Raw genomic sequence first — 10,895 nt, forward strand, 5'->3', positions numbered from 1 at the left:
CCTGGGGGGGGCATAGTTATGTGCCTGGGGGGGCATAGTTATGTGCATGGGGGGGCATAGTTATGTGCATGGGGGGGCATAGTTATGTGCCTTGGGGGGGCATAGTTATGTGCCTTGGGGGGGCATAGTTATGTGCCTTGGGGGGGCATAGTTATGTGCCTGGGGGGGGGTATAGTTACGTACCTGGGGGCTATAGTTATGTGCCTTGGGGGGCATAGTTATGTGCCTGGGGGGGGGTATAGTTACGTACCTGGGGGCTATAGTTATGTGCCTGGGGGGGCATAGTTATGTGCCGGGGGGGGGGGTATAGTTACGTACCTGGGGGCTATAGTTATGTGCCTGGGGGCTATAGTTATGTGCCTGGGGGGGGTATAGTTACGTACCTGGGGGCTATAGTTATGTGCCTGGGGGCTATAGTTATGTGCCTGGGGGGGTATAGTTACGTACCTGGGGGCTATAGTTATGTGCCTGGGGGCTATAGTTATGTGCCTGGGGGGGGTGTATAGTTACGTACCTGGGGGCATAGTTATGTGCCTGGAGGGGGGGGTATAGTTACGTACCTGGGGGCATAATTATGTGCCTGGGGGGGGGAAAGTTACGTACCTGGGGGCATAGTTATGTGCCTGGGGGGGTATAGTTATGTACCTGGGGGCTATAGTTATGTGCCTGGGGGGGGGGCATAGAATCAACCACTGGTTCCTGAGATACTTACCAGTGTAGTTACCGTTGTTACTTCCTGGCTTTTAAAGGGACTTTAAATTGCCATCCAATAGGAAGCCACAACCGATGATGTTGCAGCTTCCTATTGGCCTGGGATTTGTAAGCCATTTTGTTTCCCCTGACAGAGATATAAACCCAGTTTCTTTACTGGTAAGTATCTGGGGAAACCAGGGTGGGTGGGGTCCCCCGGTGCTGAAAATAGGGGTGTTTGGCTCAGGTTCCCACCCTGTAAAAAAAATTGGGGCTAAAAAACTGTAATTGTAGGAGGAACTAAGTTGATGAATCTGGGCCCGTGTTTTTTTAGGGGGGTTTTACAGATCCGCCCCGTGTGACCCTCCCAGACATTTGGTCCGTTGAAGATACATCTGAGATCATAATGATACATTTCCATTTACAACGTTGGGACTTCCCAAGCTCTCAAACCTGGAACTCCTGCTCGGAACCATCCTGGGGAATCCTTCCCGTCCAAGATCTCGTCAGCCTTAATTGGAACAGTTCTCTTTAACCAGCTGGCAAAGGAAGAGGGCTGCTGACCAATGGGATCTTCAGAAGAGACAACATTTCTCTGGACACAAAGCTCTTTCTGTATCAAATAAGAAGGTAAAAACATTAGCTTTCCAGCTTGCATATTAGTGTATATAAATAACACGTCCGATCAATTACATTTGGCAAAGCAAACACTGAGTTCTTCAAATGATCTAAGGATACAGTAATGTACCTATCCATTCAATCAAAGTCCACATAACTGCAGCTAATTCTGCACATTGTAACGGTATAATACATAGTAATGCAACTTTATTGTATTTATTTAATAGTTCTGTTTTTTTGATTGAGGTCGTGGTGTCTCCTTAAGGAAAAATATGGATGTGCTGCTAAGATAATAATGCAGAACGATATTATATAAGGGATCCTTTTCAAGTCATGCACAAAGCAATTATTAAAACGCATTTAAGATCATGTCTGCAGACTAGAAAGAACAGAGATGTCACAGACAATGAAAGGAGTGACATATTATTACTGTGCTGGTTAAGCATCTCACTTGTAAGCTCAACTACTCCATAAAACATAACCCAACATACCGCAGTGCTGTGTAGTGGTAAAACTAGACATAATGTACTGTACACATACATTTTCTTGTAATCTATCCATGATGATCGTAAATTGCTACAAAAATAGCAAGACGTGATCAATGTGAGACGATGTACATAGATTTCTAAACATTCTGTAAATTAGGAATTGGCTCAGTCAGATTAAGATGGAGCGGTGATTTGTTTTTGTTTTGGCTCCACTAGCCCCTCCACTACTCAATGGGCTCAAGGACAGAAGTGTGCTAGGCATGGCACTGACCAACATGGAACTGTAAGACTGGACATGGCACTGACCAACCAACATGGAACTGTAAGTTCCCACAGCCACCGGCCCACCCCGCAGCAACCCCCCCCCCCCCCGCAGCAACGCCCCCCGTAGCAGCCACCAGCCCCCCCCCCCCCCCCCCGCAGCAACGCCCCCCCCCTCTGCAGTCACCGGCCCTCCCGCAGCACCAGCCCCCCTATAACAATGGCCGCCCCTTCGCAGCCACCGGCTCAACCCCCATCCCGCAGCCACCGGCCCACCCCCAGCCACCGGGCCTGACCTGAGACCATCCACAAGGTAAGTCTGATTTAATTTGTATTGGGGGTGTATATTTTATATGTATGGGGGGGGGGGGGGGCGGTTGGGGTATATTTTTATATGTATTGGGGGGGATGAGGATATATTTTTTTTATATGTATTGGGGGGGCTTGGGGGAATTTTTATATGTATTGGGGGGGATGAGGGTATATATTTTTTATATGTATTGGGGGGCTTGGGGGTATTTTTATATGTATTGGGGGGCTTGGGATATTTTTATATGTCTTGAAGTAGGAAAAAGTGTATTAGTAACAGGGCACAAATTTACAACGTTTCGGTCCCAAGAAACGGGACCTTCCTCAGGGTGGTGCAATGTGAGAAAGACAACACATGTCCATTATATACCCCTCCACCTAAAGTGACAATCAAACAATAATTCAATTAACTCTATATTGATTAGAGCAGGTCAAAGCCTCTCAAACCTGTCCAGGTGTGCTCACTGGTGTGCTGCAGCCGCCACTGTGGAACGGGGTGTATTGCCAGTCATAACGCATGGATCGCTGCACTTGCACGGGTAATTGATTGCCTCACCCGTTTGGTTGCCTAGCAACCTGACTGAGCGCCCCGTAATAATCCCGATCGGACATCACTGCAAAATGCTCAAAGAACTAGATTGGTCATCACTAGAGTCTAGGCGCAAAGTTCACCTTTCCTGTCTCACCCTCAAATACTTTCTGGGTAAGCTACCCAGCTACCTGAACAAGCTCCTCACCCCTACCACATGCAGCACTTATCACCTGAGATCAGACTCCAAAAGACTGTTCATGGTCCCAAGGCTCAACAAAGTATCCGGCCAGGGCCGCCAACAGTGGGGGGCCTGCCAGGGCTGGTGTACCGGGCCCGCTGGCTGGGGGCAGGGGGGGCCCGGCCAGCACTGCAAATTTCCCCAGACCTCTGGCCAGGCCCTGCTGCCGGTCGCGGCCGGGCCCCGGCTCTCAGCTGCCGGTAAGCTTATTCTTCTCTGTATCCCAGGCCGCAGAGCTTCCACTGCCGGCGCGCGACGGGGCTCTCTGACGTCAGTGCGCCAGTAGTAAGCTTGGCCCAGCTTCTGGCGCGCCGCGCTCTGACATTAAAGAGCCCCATCGCGCGCTGGCAGTGAAAGATCGGCGACGTGGGAGAAAGGAGAGGCTTACAGGCAGCTGAGAGCCGGGCCCCCCCCAGCCAGCGGAGCCCGCAGACGCCGGGTCTGACCCAAGGCAGGTCTGTATTTTTATATGTATTGGGGGGATTGGGGGTATTTTTTATATGTATTGAGGGGCTTGGGGGTATTTTTATATGGGTTGGGGGGCTTGGGGGAATTTGTAGATGTATTGGGGGGCTTGGGGGTATTTTTATATGTAGTGAGGGTATTTTTATATGGGTTGGGGTATTTTTATATGTATTTGGGAGGGTTGTTTTTTTATATGTATTGTTTTATTTTTTTAATGGATTGTTCTCTTTTGTAGATGTATTGGGTTATTGGGGTCTTTTTTTAAATGCATTGGGTTCTTTTTTAAATGCATTTGAGTGAGTTTTATATGCATTTTTTAAGCCCATATTAACCCCCCCCCCCAGGCCCATACTGAACCCCCCCAGGCCTTTTGTCACATTGGATGTAGCATTGGGTATCGTTGTCTTTTGTTGAAAATATTAAAATAAACAGATTGCATTGTAATGTTTTATTTCTCCGTATTAACAATAACAAGAAAACAGTTAAGTAAAAGTTGCACTAAAATGTATTTATTTTTTCGTGGTTCGTATGGGTTGGTGGCGGGCTGCTCCTTTCATTTGTCCTGGGCCCCATAATTTCTGTTGGCGGCCGCTCCTCCTTCCCTTACCGTGCACCCCAAAACAGCCGCCACCAGTCTAAGTTCTTTCTTTACTAAAGCGGCCTCACATTTTACTCTGGTCTGTAACTGTTACATACGCCTATAATATATATTATATCTAACTGTGCATGCAATGTCTTGTATATAATGTATACCCTGCTCACTTAATGTAACCATGTATTTGTAACCATGTATTATTTGTCATCACAACTCTGTGCCCAGGACATAGTGTACTTGAAAGCGAGATATAATTCTCAATGTTTCACTTCCTGGTAATTTTGGCTGCACCCGCAGGATCCTCCTCGCCTGAAACGATTTCCCCGTACTTTGCAACTTTACTTCCTGGTAAAACATTTGTTGAATAAATAAATACCCCGCGGGCACAGGAGTACATTCAACCCTTGATTACTTTCCATACCATACACAGTATGGACCCCAAATGACCTCGTATCTGTCCATTGTACAGTAACCATATATTCCCTTTGATACATTATTGTTACATTTAAACAAAAGGTTGTTCATTCCCCCCCCCCCCCATTAACAGAGCCAGAGATTAAAATAAAAATAAGATTTTCTCCAATCATACATGCCAATAAAAAAATCCCCAAATGATAAATGGGATATTAGGGGGATAGCATTTGTTAACTTTTATTTTGACGTACATCTAAAAGGTAAGATTTCAATAGAAACTACACAGCACTGCATAGCACTTGGGAGAAAATAACGTTTTCCTTGTAGTAAAAAATAAGGAACAACTTGTAAAACAAGTCCAAACTAGACTGACAAGTCCAAAATGACAAGCCGCGGACGCTTCTCAGAAAAAGGCGAGCAATTAATAGTTGCTTTGGAAGTTCTAATGTGATCCTGAAAAAAAAAAGTTTCAACCTACAATAATACATTCTTTATTATGTTGAATGTTTATACCATTCTTTCTATTGCTAAAAATGTCCTGTGTCTTACTATAAATACATTGATTTTTTTGTATTTAATATAGGTCCTGCTGTATAAAGGGATTATCTAAAAAATATTGTCTTTTTTCCCTTTCGTCACAAAGATGCTGGAGCACTTTGTGTGTAACATTTCAGTTGTGCTATAGGAAATGTGTGTGTATTCCAGGGCATATTGGTGTATAAATGCATATTCCATGGAAAGTGTTTGTTTGCATTATTTACACATACATATCTACACGCCTATAACATATATTATCTCTAACAGTGCATGCAATGTCTTGTATATAATGTATACCCTGCTCACTTTTGTAACTATGTATTTGTCATCTTTGCCCAGGACATACGTGAAAACGAGAGGTAACTCAATGTATTACTTCCTGGTAAAACATTTTAGAAATAAAATAAATAAGTCTCACATTTATTTCCTGATATCCAAGCCTTAATTAAACTAGGGATGTAGGAAACATTTATCAATAAGCAGTTATGCATACTATGCACTGACAGCCCGAAACAGGGTAAAGCTAGTACACATTGCATCAGCTCCTGTACACCGCATGTTGTGCACTTATTTGCTAAAATGAAAATAACCCACATTTTCCAATGTACTTCCATTTGACATTCCTTTAGTGAGATCTCACAGGATCTGCAGGAACAGGGCTTACTTTAGGGGCTGCTCCCAACATTGCAGCACTGCTGCTGTTTCCCCAGTCTCCTGCTGTATAGAGCAGATTATACAGTCACCGTTTCATGGGCCCAGCTCTTACCATGGAGCAAAATTACCATTTTAGTATGTCAAAAGACCCCGGAGACTCCCTGAACCCGAGACACAACTGAAGGAGCGGCTCAGTGAGTAAAGGCACTGACCGAAAACCATGGCACTGAGTTTGAGACAAGGGAGCTAGTGCAAATCCCCGTGTCAGCTTCTGCGGCAAGTCACTTTATCTCCCTGTGCCTCAGGCCCGAAAAAACACAGCTTGTAACCTCTGCAGGGCAGGGACTGTGCCTGTAACATTCCTACGTGCTGCGTACTGGAATTGGGAAGCGCTTTGAGTCCTATTGGGAGAAAAGCGCTATATTAAATAAAGTTATTATTATTAAAGTTATATAATATAACATTTTAAACAATAGGCAAAATGCAGTTTGCTATAACGAATTCTAATTTCTCTGTGTTATGTGTACAGGACAACGCAAGGTCTTCTTAGCAAGTCCCATCAGCTGTACATATATTTATATATCTATTTATTTACACGGAATAATGCAGCCATTTCCTATGTCCTGTTCCCCACAACTTATTATTTAGCATTGTTGGAACTTTTCCGTTACCATTTTAAATAAAATGCACCCAAAATAATAATAATAATAATAATAATGAGTGTGCTGAATCGGTGTAATGATTAGGAGAACCTCCAGCATCGTCAGACCCCATACACACGCCGTCCTGAATACTATGCTGCTGACCATTGCATAATTCATCACTGATGCAATCTACCTGTCAGGAGCTATAACACACGTCTGTCAGAGCCCCTCACACATACTGTACTTCACACAAACGCAGAATCACGCGCGCTGCATCACTCCCCTCACCGCGGCCTCTGTTCTTTTATGCCTACTATGAAAATGCTAAATGAATGCAGATAAATTCTTCAAAACCTGCCCCTTAAATAATATATGTCCCACTGCAGTGTCACTGAAAGAGAGGGGGGCGGTGCTGATTTGCAGCAGGGCGCAGGGAGCGCAGCACTTCTGTTTGCCTGACCTATTTTGCTCGACTGTCTGGATTTGATTAAGTATTGAATACCCCCATAGATTACAGGGCGGCCACACGCAAGCAGGGAAACAGAAAGCCACAGGCGGAAGGGGGGAAAAATGATTAGACTCACAGTTCCCGTGTCACCCCTTTAACAAGCAGGATGCTTTGTAGATGCAGATTAGTTGTGCATAGCGGTCTTCTGACTCGGAGTATCGATCAACACTCCTTGGAATCCGGGCTAAAGAGGGAGAGAGGGACATTACCGCTTGTGGCAGTATCCATACAGTATGAATTAGCTATGAGCTGCTAAGGAATTATATCTGAATACATAATGATTTCTTTTTTTTCTCACAAGGATGGCCTTTTGCGGGGCTGGGGACAGGCAATGCGTTGGAATAGCAATTAGTGTGCAACCAGGAGACATCTTCCTGCGACATTGTGAGAAACAAGTCAGAAACGGTGCACCTGAGCACCCCGAGAGGAAATGGCAGAGTATCGGGGGGTTTTAAACAATGTTTGAAAAACTTAAACAATCTTCCTTTGTTCTCAGACACAGCAGCCACTCTGACTGGGGGGAAATGCTGCCTACTCCACCTTAGTGGTTAGGTGATCATATCCACTCACACCATCTTCTTTGTCAAACGAGCAGCTAGAAAGAGAGAGGATGGACACGGAAGGGGAATACATATTTGCAGAAATCTCCAGGATAATCTTTCACCGATATTTTTTTTGTCTATTTTGGAAGGGGTTAATTGTCTAGTTTGAGCCATTGGTTCCATTTGGCCCTATGCTAGATTACACATTTTATTGAAGGTTAGTTATTCTCATCATTTAACGGAGGTCAGTGAAATGCAATGATCCCAAGGCTGCCGCAATCAGGGCACAATATGAACAACATGTTATCTAAACATTGCAATGGTGGACATTTCTTAACCCCAGAAAAAATGAACATACTGTATATTTTGGAAAATATAGGGTAAAAGTGATGCGACTTTGATACAGAACCAGTGTAATTTTGATTGGCTGACTATTAAAATGTTCCTGGTTCATCCACTGTCAGTTATAAAACTAATGTATGTGTGTCTTTGTTTATATAGCGCCATTAATGTACATAGCGCGTCACAGCAGTAATATATGTGACAGTGATATAAATAATAAATAACACATAAAAGGGAGAAGTGCTTCAGACATAAAAGTAACATTTACTAAAAGGAGTCCCTGCTCCGAAGAGCTTACAATCTAATTAGTTGGTGGGAAGAACATACAGAGACAGTAGGAGGGCGTTCTGGTAAGTGCGTCTGCAGGGGGCCAAGGTTTATGTATGAGGTGTTAATTATCAGCCATTGAGCTATTCATATGCTTCCTTAAACAAGTGTGTTTTAAGGTGGGTCCTAAAGGTGGATAGAGAGGGTGATAGTCGGGTATTGAGGGGAAGGGCATTCCAGAGGTGTGGGGCAGTCAGTGAGAAAGGTTTAAGGCGGGAGAGGGATTTAGATACAAACAGGGTAGAGAGAAGGCATCGTTGAGCAGAATACAAGAGTCGGGATGGTGTATAGCGAGAAATTAGGGCTGAGATGTAAGGAGGATCAGAAGAGTGTAAAGCTTTAAAAATGAGGAGGAGAATTGAGTGAGAGATGCGGGATTTGATTGGAAGCCAGGAGAAGGATTTCATGAGGGGAGATGCTGAGACAGATTTCGGAAAGATTAGAGTGATTCTGGCAGCAGCGTTTAGGATAGATTGTAGGGGAGACAGGAGAGAGGCAGGAAGGCCGGACAGCAGGAGGTTACAGTAATCAAGACGGGAGAGAATGAGGGCCTGAGTCAGAGTTTTTGCTATCGAGCAACAGAGGAAAGGTGTATCTTGGTAATATTGCGGAGGAAAAAACGACAGTTTTTTGCTACCTTTTGAATGTGAGAAGAGAATGTGAGAGAGGAGTCGCGTGTGACCCCTAGGCAGCGTGCATGGGCTACTGGGTGAATTATGGCACTTCCAACAGTAATGTGGAAGGAGGTAGTAGGGCCAGGTTTGGGAGGAAGTATGAAGTGCTCTGTTTTTGCCATGTTAAATTTAAGTCGGTGGAGGGCCATCTAGGATGATATACAGTAGCCCAGAGACATTCAGTTAACAATTTGTTTGCGATGACAAGTCAGTACAAAAAGTGCATGTTTCACTATATCAATTCTTTGTCCAAACAACTGCAGTGGGGGGGGAGGGGGGATTATGGGGGAGAAATAACTGCAGTGTGTGGGATTATGGAGGATTGCAGTGTGGGGGATTATGGGGGAGAAATAACTGCAGTGTGGGGGATTATGGAGGAGAAATAACTGCAGTGTGGGGGGATTATGGAGGAGAAATAACTGCAGTGTGGGGGGATTATGGAGGAGAAATAACTGCAGTGGGGGGGGATTATGGAGGATTGCAGTGTGGGTGATTATGGAGGATTGCAGTGTGGGAGATTATGGAGGATTGCAGTGCGGGGGATTATGGGGGAGAAATAACTGCAGTGTGGGGGATTATGGAGGAGAAATAGCTGCAGTGTGGGGGGATTATGGAGGAGAAATAACTGCAGTGTGGGGGTTTATGGAGGAGAAATAACTGCAGTGTGGGGGATTATGGAGGAGAAATAACTGCAGTGTGGGGGGGATTATGGAGGAGAAATAGCTGCAGTGTGGGGGGATTATGGAGGAGAAATAACTGCAGTGTGGGGGGGGGATTATGGAGGAGAAATAACTGCAGTGTGGGGGAGATTATGGAGGAGAAATAATGCAGTGTGAGGGGGATTATGGGGGAGAAATAACTGCAGTGTGAGGGGGATTATGGAAGAGACGTAACTGCAGTGTGGGGGATTATGGAGGAGAAAGAGCTGCAGTGGGGGGGGGTTATGGAGGAGAAATAACTGCAGTGTGGGGGGGGGGATTATGGGGGAGAAATAACTGCAGTGTGGGGGGGGGGGGATTATGGGGGAGAAATAACTGCAGTGTGGGGGGATTATGGAGGAGAAATAACTGCAGTGTGGGGGGGATTATGGAGGAGAAATAACTGCAGTGTGTGGGGGATTATGGAGGAGAAATAACTGCAGTGGGGGGGGGGTTATGGGGGAGAAATAACTGCAGTGGGGGGGTTATGGGGGAGAAATAACTGCAGTGTGTGGGGGATTATGGAGGAGAAATAACTGCAGTGTGGGGGATTATGGGGGAGAAATAACTGCAGTGTGGGGGGATTATGGAGGAGAAATAACTGCAGTGTGGGGGGGGGGATTATGGGGGAGAAATAACTGCAGTGTGGGGGGGTGATTATGGGGGAGAAATAACTGCAGTGTGGGGGGATTATGGAGGAGAAATAACTGCAGTGTGGGGGGGGATTATGGAGGAGAAATAACTGCAGTGTGTGGGGGGGGATTATGGGGGAGAAATAACTGCAGTGTGGGGGGATTATGGAGGAGAAATAACTGCAGTGTGGGGGGGGGATTATGGAGGAGAAATAACTGAAGTGTGGGGGGGGGATTATGGGGGAGAAATAACTGCAGTGGGGGGGGGATTATGGAGGAGAAATAACTGCAGTGTGGGGGGGATTATGGAGGAGAAATAACTGCAGTGTGGGGGGGGATTATGGAGGAGAAATAACTGCAGTGTGGGGGGGGGATTATGGGGGAGACATAACTGCAGTGTGGGGGGGGGGATTATGGATGAGAAATAACTGCAGTGTGGGGGGGGGATTATGGAGGAGAAATAACTGCAGTGTGGGGGGGGGGATTATGGAGGAGAAATAACTGCAGTGTGGGGGGGATTATGGAGGAGAAATAACTGCAGTGTGGGGGGGGATTATGGAGGAGAAATAACTGCAGTGTGGGGGGGGGGATTATGGGGGAGACATAACTGCAGTGTGGGGGGGGGATTATGGATGAGAAATAACTGCAGTGTGGGGGGGGGATTATGGAGGAGAAATAACTGCAGTGTGGGGGGGGGGGATTATGGAGGAGAAATAACTGCAGTGTG

General features: G+C 45.7%; 1 protein-coding gene across 3 annotated transcripts in view; it reads right to left on the reverse strand.

Moving 5' to 3' along the window:
* ATP2B2 (ATPase plasma membrane Ca2+ transporting 2) overlaps positions 1-7,165 on the reverse strand; it is a 389,572-nt gene extending 382,407 nt beyond the window's left edge. For all 3 annotated transcript variants that reach the window (XM_075573778.1, XM_075573776.1, XM_075573774.1), the window contains exons 1-2: positions 7,030-7,165; positions 1,144-1,303 (exon numbers count right to left, since the gene is read on the reverse strand). The gene's annotated coding sequence lies outside the window, so the exon portion shown is untranslated. The remainder of the gene's footprint in view (positions 1-1,143; positions 1,304-7,029) is intronic.
* Between the last annotated feature and the right edge of the window lie 3,730 nt (positions 7,166-10,895).

The sequence above is a fragment of the Ascaphus truei genome, chromosome 17 (assembly GCF_040206685.1).
Source record: "Ascaphus truei isolate aAscTru1 chromosome 17, aAscTru1.hap1, whole genome shotgun sequence".
NCBI classification, from domain to species: domain Eukaryota; kingdom Metazoa; phylum Chordata; class Amphibia; order Anura; family Ascaphidae; genus Ascaphus; species Ascaphus truei.